The 15,410-nt window shown below is 41.5% G+C and overlaps 1 pseudogene; it reads left to right on the top strand.

Annotated features, from left to right (window-relative positions):
• Positions 1-14,848: 14,848 nt before the first annotated feature.
• On the top strand, positions 14,849-15,002 carry LOC124796939 (annotated as a pseudogene).
• Positions 15,003-15,410: the final 408 nt, after the last annotated feature.

Below are 15,410 nucleotides of genomic sequence, written 5' to 3'. Positions count from 1 at the left end.
GTGCAAGACACACAGATGGTTCTGTCTAAACCAGATAGCAACGTAGACTTTAAAGGAAGTAGAGGATCCAAAAACTTCTAGCAAGAACAGGAAGACTCCAGGATGAGATAAAATCAATATGTTGTAGAACTGATAAAACATGCACCAAATATTGCAATAATAAAAATACTCGATTTCATGGATACTGCTGGCAAAATGGTAATATACCTAAAGAATGGAATACAGCCCAGATACGCTAACTTATAAGAAAGGAAACAAGCTTAAATGACAGAACTGCACAACTTGCGTTATAAATTTTGTGCTAAAATTCCAACACAACGACGATCGCTAATCGCTGAAACAGTATTATCTGATACGCAACACGATTTTCGAAAAGGCAGATCACGCTCGGACTTTATCTTCACCATGAAACCACTAATATAAAACCACCGTGAATTCAATTTACAAGCGTTTCTTGCCTTCACTGACTACGAAAAGGTATTTGATAAAGTAAATCGAAACAAATCGTGGGAAATTTTAAGAAACAGAGGGATCCCATCTCATAAGAACTCTACAGGGTTTATATACGAATAACAAAATAAAAGTTAAAAAGTTAAAACAGCAGGCATAATGTGGGTGAAATAAATTAGTCAATCAAGGGATCCCCCCCCCCCACACCGCTCCACGCCGTTCATACACACGCACACACACATAGTGTGGGTGTTAGTATACTAGTTGTTGACCCACTAACTCTTAGCCAGAGTGAAAATGTCTTACAAGTAGATGTCTTTAATAATGTAAAGGAGCCAGAAAAATACAATCTGAATGTCTGCATCAAAAAAACAAAATCAATGGTATTTTTAGAGCAGTAGCCCATGCGAATTTACATTGTAATTGAAAAGCAGATCATAGAGCACGTTAGTACATTTAAATATTTAGGGTGCAGTATTACACACAGGAAAAACAATACAGTACGAAATAAGTTAGAACTATTTAACTACTTTTAGAAGAACATCGGGAAAATAAAGTTCGCGGAGATACTCCACTATAATTCTATAAGGTTACGGCTAGACCAGGTATGCTCTATGGATACGAAACGGGACCCTTAAGATAAGAGATGAAAAGAGAATAGAATCACGTGATATTAATTTACTTAGATACGTGGTTGATATATTTTGACGGATAAAAAAATTATCACATACGGGCTGAACTGAATATACAAAAATAAAGGACATAATAAGTCGATGTCAGTTGAGACTGAAAGGGCATACTCGTATAACCGTATTCCAGATGTAAGAATCACTAAAGCCATAAAACAAAATAAACCAAGAGGCAAAAGATCTTTAGGAAGATGCAAAATATGACTGACATACTAGACCGATATCAGATGAGACTCAAAGGGCATACTCGTGTAACCGTATGCCAAATGCAATAATCACTAAAATCATATAACTATTTAAAACAGGAGGCAAACGATCTTTACAAAGACCAATGAAGAGATAGCTTGACCAATTTTGAAGAAGACGGAACAGGCCGAAAGGGTCAGTCCCTAATGTAGATGATGACGATGATGATCATCACCAATATTCCTCACGAAGGCAAAGGAAGCGGTTTGGTAATTCAGGTCACCACTGCGATATTCCAATCCTGGAAGAAGTGTCGAGACCGGACGTGTGTTGACTAGCGCTGCCCTATTGCGGAGCCTTCCGTCACTCCCGTTTGGCCGCTCTAGACCTTTCATCACGCTGCGGTGACAGCTTTTTCGTTTGCTTGACCAAGCGTTACAGACGCCAAGTTAAAAGTCAGTGGCGCAACAATTCCGTAGATTCGCATAGGGTAGCATACATGTCCTTATCTCATGCATATTAGGCATCTTTGGTGAAAGTTGGTCATTTTGATCCTGCCACAGGACGTTGTACTGGAAGAACAAGGAAAGATGGGAACTTTAGCCTAAAACACGAAGCGAAAAAAAAGATTAGCCTTTCGTAATAGTAGGTATTTGACTAATTATAATTTGCTATATACGGGAGTAAGATCTCCGATTGCTTTTGTGAAATATGGTCCCTCTTTCTTCACTTTGTAGTTGTATTTCCAGATTATGGTGGAATTCATGTAAATATGCGTCGGTAACGTCCTTTATCATTTAGGATATGTCCAGGTGTAGATCAAGTGCGTCTCGCAGGCAGACAATTTGGTTGCAGACCCTCGACTGGGCTCCTTTTAACCAACATGCGGCCGTCATTGGCACCGAGACAGAACCAGCTTTCATCATAAAATATAACAGATCTATATCTGGACCTCCAATGAGTTCTCGTCTGGCACCACTGAAGCTGTAAATGACGTGGGTTTGACGTCAATGAAATGCATGCTACAGTTCGTCTGGCTCGGAGCTGTCCTTGAAATAATCGATTTGTAACAGTTCGATGTGTCATCGTGTTGCCAACTACTGATCAAATTGTTGTTGCAGATGCAGTGCAATGCGCCACAGACTGATGCCGAAAACGATGGTCTTCCCTATTGATAGTGCCACGTGGCCGTCCAGAAACCGATCTTCTTGCGAACGCAGCAGTCATGTACAGTGGGTTCATTCCTACCAAGTTTTTCTGCACTACTGCAGAAGGAATACACGTTTTCTCGTGGCCCTATTTCACCATCTTGTCCGAACTCAGTGAGGTCTTTGTCGTCTTAAAGGCGTTCTTCATTAACATCATCTCGCCACGTCCAATATGAATGATAACTAACGCTCTCGACCCTTGCGGCGTGTAGTTAAAGCAAACCTGATTTGCTAGCGCCACTTTTATGTGACTGACACGAAATTTGAATAGGTGTCATCTTTCAGATGTAGAAACACACCTACCAACTTTCGTTTGAGCTGCACAACTCCTCCTTGGTGCTGCAATTTGTTTTTGCCCTCAGTGTATATGATACCCACCCGTTCTTTCAGTCACACAAAGATAATTGTAATGTTAATTTCTATTTCGATGTGAATCGCATTCAGTATACAAAATACGTATTTTGCAATAACAGATCGTATTCTATTTTATTATTTCTATCCACTATGAAGTCATTTCGGATTCTGTTAACGTTTGTATATTTTTGGAAGTGCTCATTGCGCCTAAAGTAATTGCTTTTCAAAATAATAGTGTCTCTGCTCTTCCTTACGTGAAGTATTCCTTAGCGGGCCGTAAAAAGGATATTCCTTTTTTTCGGTGGTCGTGGAACCGTCCGTTACTTTCGGACAAAATCCCTCTTTTGCTTATCGAGTGGGAGTTAGTTGGTCTGTGATGATTTACGTGTAGAGGTAGTGTAGAACTCTGTTTCATTATTCTGATTTTCGTTCCATTTTCTAAGCTGGTTGGCTCCTTATTTTGTCTCCCGATCGTTGCATGTATTAATATGTAGTGTTTCGCTTAGGAAACTGCATACTGCCGTCTTTCATTGCAATAATCGGACAAATGATCCGTTCCTGAAAGTCGTGGGCACATTGCCATCGAGAATAAATGTTCCTCTTTATTTGATAACCACTTGCTCCAACCTCGCAAGAATTTCTGTGATAAGTGAGGTATTCTACTCGTTCTCTAGACGAGCGTACTACGGTCTTCCGGAAGATGAACTCTGGCCACGTCCGCCACGTCTTCGGTGAAATTTCTGAGCGGTACCCGAGGGTCTAAAAGTAAAAGAGCTCTCAGCGGGAACGAAGCTGGAGTAAAGCCCTACGGTAATTCTGTAGAGGAGCAATTTTGTAGGGATAACTCACTTTCTCGCTCCTGTTTGTTCGCGGAAACGCGACTAATCAATGAGGGACCGGGAGATGCATCAACTGGCGGAAAGTGCATTACTTGGGGTGACTTGCGCGCCTCCCCGCTGATCAAATTCCGCTGTGCCGCTTTATGGGTTCCTGTTTTCATGGACAGGGGGAAAAATGCGGAATGAGCAATTTCATTACAGCAGAAAATTTTCAAAAAGAAAATTTCGTTTTCTAGTTAACCGAACTAGTATCGAAGGGTGGTGCAGACCGAACTTGTTACTGTTGGTACACTCGGAGTTTATGATACTTTTGTGTTCTTTTCGTATTCATTTCAGTAATTCAGGGCGGTTCTATGTAACAGCATGCTTAAATTCATATCTGTTGTCGACAAGATAGCTGTCAAGTTAGCCGCTCCATACTTCTGAAATACAATTCCTGAAACGGAATGTCTCATTAGTTACTGTTCGTTAGGAACCGAAATTCGGGAACGTAACAGGCAAATCATCTTGAACTATATGGAAGAAAACTACTAAAAATTTCAAATGATAAAACGTTACCTCATATTTGTTCCTATAAGCTCTAATTGATTAATAACACTTAAACTGGACATTATAACTCATTAATTACATGTTTCAGACAGAATGCTGGACAGCTGGTAAGACAGTAGTAGAGAAAGTTCTCAACTTTTTCTAATAAAGATCCAGATTCCTTTCTAATAAAGATCCAGTGATTTTTACTTCAGTGTCTTTAAAATATTTTACTTAAACGTATCGAGGTGAAACATGTAATAAAATTTTTGTATTCTTAAAGGCCTAGCGTAAGTCAGTTGAGTTATACAGTGTTACTTATAATCCGTCTTGATTGCAAACACCGGTCACATGACCGGTTTCGGTTCCTCTAGAACCATCTTCATATCTGCAATTTCGGTTACAGGAGTAACCCGTCCACACACAGCAGCCTACACATGCTGCGTTATTAATGTAATTAATGAGTTATAATGTGATGCAGCATGCGAAGATTGATGTGTGTGGATGGATTACTCCTGTAACTGAAATTGCAGATCTCAAGATGTTTCTAGAGAAACCGAAACCGATCATGTGAATAAACATTTTTGCAATCAAGACGGATTATAAGTAACACTGTATAACCAGTGATTGCGGTATCCCGTCAGACATTATGTCTGTTTTTAGATCAGTTGAGTTAAGAGAATTATATCTAAAATTACTTAATTAATAAACTGAGAAATGTAGCAAATTTGGAAAAATATTGTTGGATGAGTATTCCCTTCAACAAACAACATTTAACTTTTATTCTGTTTCCAAAATACTCGTACATTAATTTTAAAAACAAGTCACCAACATTGTAGAACTGTATTTACCTACAAGATTATTGTTGGAAGTTAATAGACGAAAGTAAATTGTGTCTGCTAAATAAAATATGTTTCTAACAAGTGCACCACATAAAACCCTATATTAGCGCCACAATACAAGTTCGACCGCTATATCACCAACTCGCTACCTCGCTACTTAGCTATTAACAAACAAGGCAAGCTACCATTGTTGCTGCATAGTGAAACTACCAACTGAGAGCGGCGTATCCACTGCGCACGGCTGCTAACTCCCAAAAATATTAGCCCCCTAAACTCAAGGAAAAACATCCCTAAGACTCAGTATTCATGATCTAAAACCTCTAAAAGGAAACATACATATTTTCCTGTTGATTTTACTTATTTGTTTTCAAATTATTCAAGATTTCAAACATAATTTCAGTTTGTTATGAAGCATTCGAAGTTTTAATGCTAATGTCAAAAAACATTATTTTGAATGGATAATGCGTAATACAAGATCTGCATTTTGTTACAGCGAAATATGAAACATCGAAACCGTCTTGGTCATTTCAATGCATAACCTGCTCCATAGCATTTTTTTAAATTTTATTATAATAATGTAAATAAAAACGTGCGTCAATAAGCAGCATTTGAAATTGTTATGCATAAACCTAGTATAAATCAAGGAGAAAGAGAGAGTCCATATAATGAAACATCTTCGTTATCATACTGTTGAAAATGAAGAACTCCAGAGTGAACGTATTACTGTGTTTATAACTGTTCCATGTCATGGACAGACATGTGAAAGTCTGTGGAGGATCCATACAAATACTGTTAAGTACCTAAATAGTAGCCAAATACTTAAAAGTCCGTTTTTTAATTCGCGAATATTGGTGCGATCTGGCTGTCATCTATTTCGTGATACCTTTATGGGAACGAGACAACAACCAGTTGTGTTCTTGAGCAAGAGTAATAGAACATGATTATGTACGTCTTTTTTATTTTATATACGCACAAAACTATTGTCTATATTAATGTGTTCAGCAATAAATATTTCCAAATTTTTGTGGTAGTCAATGCTTCTTTCGTAAGTCGGAGCACACTGTTTCTGTACCGTAGATAATTTTCAATAAGATCCTTGATTTTATGAATAATTTGTATTCCCAACTTGTTCTCACATTCCTTTATTTATGTAAGATGAATTTGCCGCCCCCATATATGTGCCGTAAGAAACGTCGGAATGAATCGCAAAGTAAAGAAAATAACAAGAAGTCAGGTATCAAGAATTAGAGGAAGCGAAGATAATAGGAAAAGTAGACGGTATGCATATAGATGAAACTGATATCATGACAAGGAAACCTTCGAATTTAAGATGCGATACTTCACTTAAGAACAAGAAAAAGAGCAGGTGGAGGGAAACATAAAAAGATTGAAGGCTGGGTGATGGAATACAACTGAACTGAGGCTAGAGATGAGGAGTCGAAAATTAATCTGGAGGAAATAAGTGATCGGATATGACTGCAGGCAGGAGTTTTCGGCCATACACCTCCAGACGTACTGACGATTATGACAGGACTAGGAACTAGAATGTTACTTGAAACGGTGTCGAAAATCTATGAGGCAAATGACACGAGAAGATCAGATGATCATTCTGATGTGCTACAAACGTTAAGTGGCGAGTGAAATAATACACAGAAAATCAGAGAACTAAAGAGGCAGTGGAGCAAGATCAGTTTGGTTTCACGAAAGGAAACTGAAGCTGTACTGAGTAAAACACACACACACACACACACACACACACACACACACAAATATTATTCAACAGGAAGAGCTTCACAAAACTAGCACGACAGTAGCGCATTGGTAGTTATTCAGGTTGGCGCTGACATACAGTTGTTGGATGTCCTCCTGAGGATTCCGTGCCAAATTCTCTCCAACTGGCTCGTTGGATTGTCAAAATCGCGAGCTTGTTGAATGACGTTACCCGTAATGCTGCAGACGTTCTGAATTGGGAAAGATCCGGCGACCTTGCAGGTCAAGGTAGGGTCTGGCAAGCACGAAGAACTTCAGTTTTAGCTCTGGGGGGGGGGGGGGGGGGTGTATGCATTAGCTTGCTGAATTATAAGTGCAGGCTGACTTGCCACGAAGCGAAGCAAAACAGGGCATATAATATCGTCGACGTACCGCTGTACTGTAAAGGTGCCGTGAATGGCAACTGATTGGCCTTTGTTATGGGAAGAAATGGCAACGCAGACCACCACTCTTGTTTGTCTGGGCCGTCTCCAGACACGTCTTCATACTGGAATCTCATTGACTAGAGTAGAATAGTCTTCAGTGATGAGTCCCGCTTCGAAGTGAGTCCTAATGACCAGCGAAACTAGCTCGTCTAGCACTCCTAGAAGAAAGAATACTGCAGAGACACGACTTAGCTACAGCGTGGGGGATGTTCCCAGAATGAAATTTTCTCTCTTCTGCGGAGTGCTGAGAGCTACAGTTGGACGGGTAGTGAAATGTGCTTGGGTAGCGTCAGTACAGCATTTGCCCACGAAAGGCTGTGATTCCGAGTTCGAGTCTCTTCCAGCTCTCAATTTTAATCTATCAGGAAGTTTCATACGAGATCAGAGACCTCTGCAGGTCGGAATTTAATTCTGGCATAAGACACGCTCCTCCCTGCACGTACAAAATTTGCAAGATTTCCTGTACCCTTCTGACGTTGATATACAGTCCAACCTCCGTATAACCATTACCAATACAACGATAAACCTGGGTACAGTGATAATTTTATAGGGTCCTGGATGATTTCCTACTTGTACTATATTAATAACCCATCATTACAGCAATGAAGTAAATTTAGCAACACCCCTTTATAACGAAGACAAAATTTCGAGGAATTTATTATTTCATACTTCTAAGAAGGCCACTATAGCGGTAGGTATTGTTTATTTAGCTACTAGACTTCGGCGCTGTATTTCCAGAAGCTTCGCCACATACTTCAGTACTGTATTAAATTCTAGCGGTAAAGAGAATAGCGTACACACGCGGGAGAGCTGTGCTGAGCGACAAACGTCAGAGAGTACCTTTCTTTGAACGAGTGTTTAGTTTGTCCATTGTTGATATACAGTGGCAGACAGAAGTGTTTTGTTGGCCGTACATGCAGCTTTTCTCCGTGATTTACGCAATCGGTGAATGTTTTTAGTCGATGTAACCGCTTTGGACTTCGCTACGATTTGGACAATGCCTGGAACTCGGAAACAAATAAGGTTGGAGCCAAAAATGGAGGGTTTCAAGTACATTGATAATCTAATGAAACAAGTAGACCTGGCGACGAAGTATGGTCTCGAATAATCAACGTTAACTGCATTCCTTAAAAAACGAAAAGAAATTTAAGAAAGTTTCGCAGGTGTCAAGTTTAACCCTTCAGGAAAAAGAATGAAGCGGGCTGCTGCTGACGATGTGGACAGTGCTACACTGCGGTGGCTTAATGAGATGCGTGCGCAGAGTGTACCAAATAATGGTCCGTTGATATGTCAAAAGGCTTAGATTTCGATAAATTGCTTGGCGATTCTAATTTTGAGGCAAGTAATGGATGGTTGCAAAACTTTCAGGACAGGCATGGGATCATTTTTAAAGTGATTTCAGGAGATGAAAAATCAGCACCTTTAGGTGATGCAGAATTTTGTAGGATAAACACCATGTGTAAACTTTTTAGAAAAATACAGCCCTGAAAACTTGTACAATGCAGACGAGAGTTGATTGTTTTATCAACTCATGCCAGAGAAGACGATGGCCTTTAGAGAAGAAAAGTGTAAAGGAGGGAAGCAGTAAAATGTACGCCTATCTGTTCTGCTCTGCAGCAACGCGCCAGGGACACACAAATAGACACCACTGGTGATCGGACAATCAGCAAACCCACGGTGCCTTGAAACTGTAAGAAGCTTACCAGTTAAGAGGGTGCCTACATTTTATTTTACTTTCTTTTAATTTATAAATTAATTCAGCACAGCATAGCTTTAGCTGTAATGTTTTGTTACAGCAGTATTGTAGGAATGATTTCTTTTATTGTAGTCAATTACAAGCCAAATCGAAAATCATGGATGACGTCTACATTTTTTAGTGAGTGGCTGCTTTCGTTTGATAAAAAGATGTCAATGAAAAATAAGAAAATTGCATTGCTGGTGGATAATTGTAGTGCGGATAACAACATGCCAGCGTTGAAGAACGTTGAAGTATGCTACTTCCCCCTGAACCACACTTCCATTTTTCAGCCACTATATATGGGGATAACTAAGAACATTAAGATAAAATGCCGTTCACGTTTATTTCAACACGTCATCGCAAACATTGAAAGAAAGGTAAGCAAACCATAGAGTTTCAATGTGATTGCTAGTTCCTGGAACAGTGTACAGCCGAATGTGATTGTGAACCGCTGAAAAAATGCAAGAATTTCCGAAAGCGTAGATGTTGGTGAGAATTTTGTGGTGGATCAAATAACGCAGGATGATATTCAAAGTCATATGGCGATTTATTCAGCAGTTACTGGTAAAACCATAGATGCTTCAGTAGTTAAATACTTGTCAGTGGATGATGGGGGGTTGGTGTTTGGAGCATATAACGACGAATCTATCATCGAGGAGTTTATTCGCCTGTTGAAGATTCTGACGATGACAGTGGTGTGGTAAGTGCTAGTCCCCCTCCTCTGAGGGAGCTAATAGGTCAGTTGGAAACCACTCAGCAAGTAGCATCTTCAATTCCCCGTGTTTCAGCGCAGCAGTTGATTGAGTTAGAGGAGATAAAGACAATATTCACAAGAGAATCTTTAAGAAAAAAGAAACAAAGGAAAATTTGTGAATTTTTCTGCATGAAAAAGTAAGACACCATGCAGGTGCAATATTAATAAATGAAGCGAACGAAATGTGTTTTATTATTTGTCTTTTAATGTTATTTCTCATCAGAAAAGTACTACAGAAATGCACTTCTCAGCACAAAACCATGGCTCCTTGCTTCACGTCACGATAAGAAAACCTAGTTATGACAATATCCTTGGTACAACAATTTGATTTTCATGGTGCCATGAAATTCGTTATATCGAGATTTGACTGTATTATCGTTTCAACAGAGCTTAAGTCAAAGGAGACCCGTGGGTACAGCGCCACCACCAGGCAAAGTGGGAAACGCCGTTCTTAAGAAGCGAGGCGTCAATATCACACTAACAGAAAATCTGGCAAATACTAGAGGGATAGAAGCAACTATTGCAAACCCCCGCATCACCAGTGTTTACGCACTGTCTGGCAACAACAACAAGAATGCAAAGAAAAACTTCTCCGGTAACAACTACAGGCGCACTAGAGCTGAATTTCTTAAAAGTGAAATCGTTCGTCTATACCGTAGTCATCAACGCCACATAATCTCAGCCAGTGACAAAGAGGTCAGACACCGAATTTTAATAAATCTATAGAACTGGAGCGTATAGTCTACCAACTGCACTTAATCGGTGTGCGGGAACATACCCACGATGCAGCGCCAGGCTGTATTTACTGTATCAGTCATTCACCAAGCGGGCTGGACAGGATTTATGTGTCAGACGATGTAATGACCCACGTTCTTCAGTCTGAAGTGTGGCTCACTAGTTTCACTGCTCATGCTGCGTATATCGCCACAGTTAATTTGCTGAGATAAGTGTCTTAACAAGCTAGGCACATATGGAAACTCGATATCTTACAAGATGATGAATGCCGCTCGGCGTTTGCTTACACTTGGAATGACTGTGAAAGCAGATTTCCGTTCTACAGTTCTGCCGTACAATGATGTAAGCTATGTGCAAAACCCAAGATAATAAAAACACTGACTAAATACTCACGACACCAAAATACATGGCGTAAAAAGACGACTGAGTTTTATTTTAACTGTCTTAGAGATTTGTACACCTTCGACACGCAAGTAATAGAGAATTATGCAAGGATTCAGAAAATGAAAGCGAAAATCTTAGCTCTGAAACAGCAGCAGTGAGAAGGTTGTAAAATACAAGAGAGGGGACAGGAAAATAGTGACAGAAATTAATGCTACTGATAGAAAAACTGTTACAGATAGAACGAAATCAAGGACGCAGTTCACAAACAGATCTGACACCTAATGTCCAACAAATACACCGTCGACAGAGAGCGGCAAGAGTGCACAAGGAACATGAAAGGCCGAATCAGGACAGACGGAACAGAATATTTCACAGCGGGGGTACGAGTAGAAGAGAACGAGCTTAAAGAATGCGTAGCACGGAGTCCTAAAAACAGATAGCCAGGACCTGATGGCATCCCGGTAGGATTCTGCCAAGTACTCTGGCCACAAATAAAAATAAAGTAGCTATGCATGTACATTGGACTCATTAACGGGAACTTCGACATTCTTAAGGAATTTCCGGAAGGAATAATAGTCCTAAAAAAACTGAGTAAGGAAAGGAATTGAAAACATACGTCCCATCACACCATTCAACATGTTTAGAAGATAATGGCCCGCAATTTGGCAAGAAGAATGAAGGGTGTGATGAATTCAGTAACCGTCCAGTACCAAACATGTGTAGGCAAAGACAAAAATATCCATCAGAATGCAAGTAAATGTAGGGACATAATGTCAGCTGCAGAAGTCTGTCGACTAAAGTGTGGACTAGCATAATCAGTCTTCGAGGAAGCGTTTGATAAAGCAAATGGCTCAAATGGCTCTGAGCACTATGGGACTTAACATCTATGGTCATCAGTCCACTAGAACTTAGAACTACTTAAACCTAACTAACCTAAGGACAGCACACAACACCCAGCCATCACGAGGCAGAGAAAATCCCTGACCCCGCCGGGAATCGAACCCGGGAACCCGGACGTGGGAAGCGAGAACGCTACCGCACGACCACGAGATGCGGGCGATAAAGCAAATCATGAGTACCATATAGAAAGGATGGAAGCCATGGATTTCCGCCACGAACCATGCGGATTATACAAAAAATATTAAGAAGTTACTGAGATGAACAAACCCGTACCACAAGGCTGACCCTTGTCAATGCCACTATTCGCAATAGCACGGCATTTCTCCTCTCGACACGCGACGCGTACAAGGACTGTACACATATGACCGGAGAATAGTATGTAACGCTTAAGCAGGGATGTAGGCTTCCTGGCTGCGAACGAAGATGAATTGACACAAGCTCTTCAGACTGCTAGCACATATGAACTTGCATCTGGTGCTTAATTAAATAAAAGAAAGTTCGGCTTCTTGAACGTGGTCAGGGGGATACGAAAGCACAGAAACAGACATCTGACAGATGTATCCAAAGTAAAACGTTTGGGTACTGAATTCCGGAGCAACATCCGGCACACTGACGAGTACACGAGCATCTGTACAAGCAATCACTCTGAGGCAACCTGCTGAGATTTAGAGAACCACCCTCGTCAATGTACACATAACTTCTACGTTTAACTACGTTGCACAAGCTATTCTTATGCTTTTAGGAACAGGCGAAAGAATCAAGTCGGCGTTTGGCAACTTATTAACTCAAGCCAATATTTTTAATGAGACATCCTAAAACTCCCTACAATAATTGGGGACTGAACCTCACTGAAGTTACGATCCTTATAGAAATGTAAAATGTGCAAACTATAGAAACAGCCACCATGTAGTTTATCGGCGCACCTGCTGAATGAAATAGCTCCTGCCAGCCTAAAACCTCCAAAAGCATTCTTTGGTGAAGCTCCAGGATACTAGCAAGTCGGGTATTTAACTTCTTCTTCTTTTTTCATAATTAAATTCTTAAGTTAATAGCAGTGGGATGGATAGGGCGCACGCGTGCAGTGTGAGGGCGCTGGACGCAGTTCGCGAACACTAAAGACACTTACGGCCATAACCAGCCTGAGGGTGTGGCGGTAGTGGAGAAACTGAGGCACGCGTGGGAACCTTCAGGTGTCTCTTATTTTGCCCATGGGTTCTGCCGTCGAGGCACTTTCCGTGTACCTAACGCGGGGGATCCACGCCGACTGCGGGGTGTATGGCGGGCTGGTACACGATCACATCAATCGATGCGGAGAGTCAGTGTTGAGACCAGCCGTCTGGTCTCGCCCATTCACCCTACGAGCGGACAGGTGGCCACTCGCTCAGCAGCGTCCGAGCAGGCACACGGGGGGAGGGATCCACTAGCTATCGGAAACTGCAATGTTAAGCGCATTATGGAGAGAATTCCAATATGCACTCGATTTATTTGCTGGGGGAGTGGAGGGGGAAGGGGAGGGCGTCACCCGTAATGTGCCTGCGACTGTCAAGTGTGCAGAGTGCAGTAGTCTGCCAGTTGTGACTGACGCCGCCACAAATGACAAGTGTCTGTTGAATTCCGAAGCCATCCTCAGTTCCTACGGATGGGTGGCAGAAATAGGATTACTAAAGTAAATGACTCCAGTAAGAAAGCTAGGAGAACATTTACACTAGGAAACGCGGGTAAACAATTGTTAGCGTCCCACTTAGACAATGAACAAACATCATTTATCTCGAATGTGATGGACGAAAGTGGATTATGGGCCAAGTTTAAACTAATTTTAAATCGCGCTCTGGAGACATATGTACCAAGTAAGTGGATGAAGGACGGAAAAGGCCCTCAGTTGTTTAATGATCAAATTCGTAAAATACTCAGGAAACAGATATTGCTGCACTATCGCTCAAAGAGGACATGCAGATATCTAGACGCAAAAGTTTAAAAAAAATCGTCCTTCCGTAAGAAGCTCAATGAGCGAAGCGCACAACTTTCACCATCGTAGCCGGCCGGAGTGGCGGAGCGGTTACAGGCGCTACAGTCTGGAACCGCTCGACCGCTACGGTCGCAGGTTCGAATCCTGCCTCGGGCATGGATGTGTGTGATGTCCTTAGGTTAGTTAGGGTTAAGTAGTTCTAAGTTCTAGGGGACTTACAACCACAGCAGTTGAGTCCCATAGCGCTCATAGCCATTTGAACATTCACCATCGTACCTTAGCGAAAGATCTTGCCGAGAAACCGAGAGAATTATGGTGTTACGTAAAAACCACCAAGCGAATCAATAGCTTCAGTACTGTCGCACGCCGACCAGTCTGGGGTGGCAATAGAAGATAGAAAAAGGAAATCTGAGGGTCTCAAGAAATCATTCACACAGGAGGATTATACAAACATATTGTCGTTTGATTGTCGCACAGACTTCTGCAAGATGGACATAGCAATGTGCATCTCTGTCGAAGAAAAGCAATTGAATGAGTTGAAAACAAATAAGTCGCCAGGCGCGGATGGGATTCCAGTTCTGTTTTACAGAGAGTACCCTGCGACATTTACCCCTTACTTAGCTTGCATTTGTCGCAAATCTCTCAACCAGTGAAAGTCCAAAGAAACTGGAAAAAAGGCGCATCAGATTCATGTTCAGAAGAGTAGTGGCGTACTTGTGTAATCCAAGCTTCCGGGAGGCTGTTATGTGGGAAATATCTGGAAACAACTACAGATTCGGCCGTTTCATGAGCTCAGGAACGACCGCAATGCCTTCATCGAGCTCTGCAGATTGACAGATTGCAGTGCGGAATTTTCGGCTGGTGGTGGCTTGGGGTTAAGAGAACTCGAAAGGAGTGAGCAAAACTACATCGGGAAACCGAAACAGACGACTCATAACGAAAAGATTGCGGAATGTACTGCAAAAGCAAAACTTCGAGAAGATGAACTCTGAAGCCGTTGGTGCCGTAACAATTATTCCGTGCAGCAACGATAATCTAGGAAGGGCGAGGCGTGGGCGTCTCTCGACCACACAACAAAATCACCCAGGACGGTCGATCACTCGACTCGTGGGTCGATGAAGAACGCAGCAAATTGCGCGTCGACATGTGAACTGCAGGACACATGCACATCGACGTTTCGAACGCCATTGCGGTCCATGGATTCCGTTCCTGGGCCACGTCTGGCTGACGGTCGGCGTATATATCGAGTAGATTTCCTGACCATGTTACAGTTCTGGGTGGAGATTTTAATTTGCTGGATACAGACTGGGAGACTCAAACGTTTATAACGCGTGGCAGGGACAAAGAATCCAGTGAAATTTTTTTAAGTGCATTGTCTGAAAACTACCTTGAGCAGTTAAACAGAGAACCGACTCGTGGCGATAACATATTAGACCTTCTGGTGACAAACAGAGCCGAACTATTTGAAACAGTTAACGCAGAACAGGGAATCAGCGATCATAAAGCGGTTACTGCATCGATGATTTCAGCCGTAAATAGAAATATTAAAAAACATAGGAAGATTTTTCTGTTTTGCAAAAGTGACAAAAAGCTGAACACAAAAGTTTTGTTTCAAGTACAGATAGTGTTTAGGATCAGTGGA

The sequence above is a fragment of the Schistocerca piceifrons genome, chromosome 4, assembly GCF_021461385.2.
Source record: "Schistocerca piceifrons isolate TAMUIC-IGC-003096 chromosome 4, iqSchPice1.1, whole genome shotgun sequence".
NCBI lineage: Eukaryota > Metazoa > Arthropoda > Insecta > Orthoptera > Acrididae > Schistocerca > Schistocerca piceifrons.
Note: the sequence above shows the minus strand (reverse complement) of the source record. Positions and strands in the feature narration are given on the sequence as shown.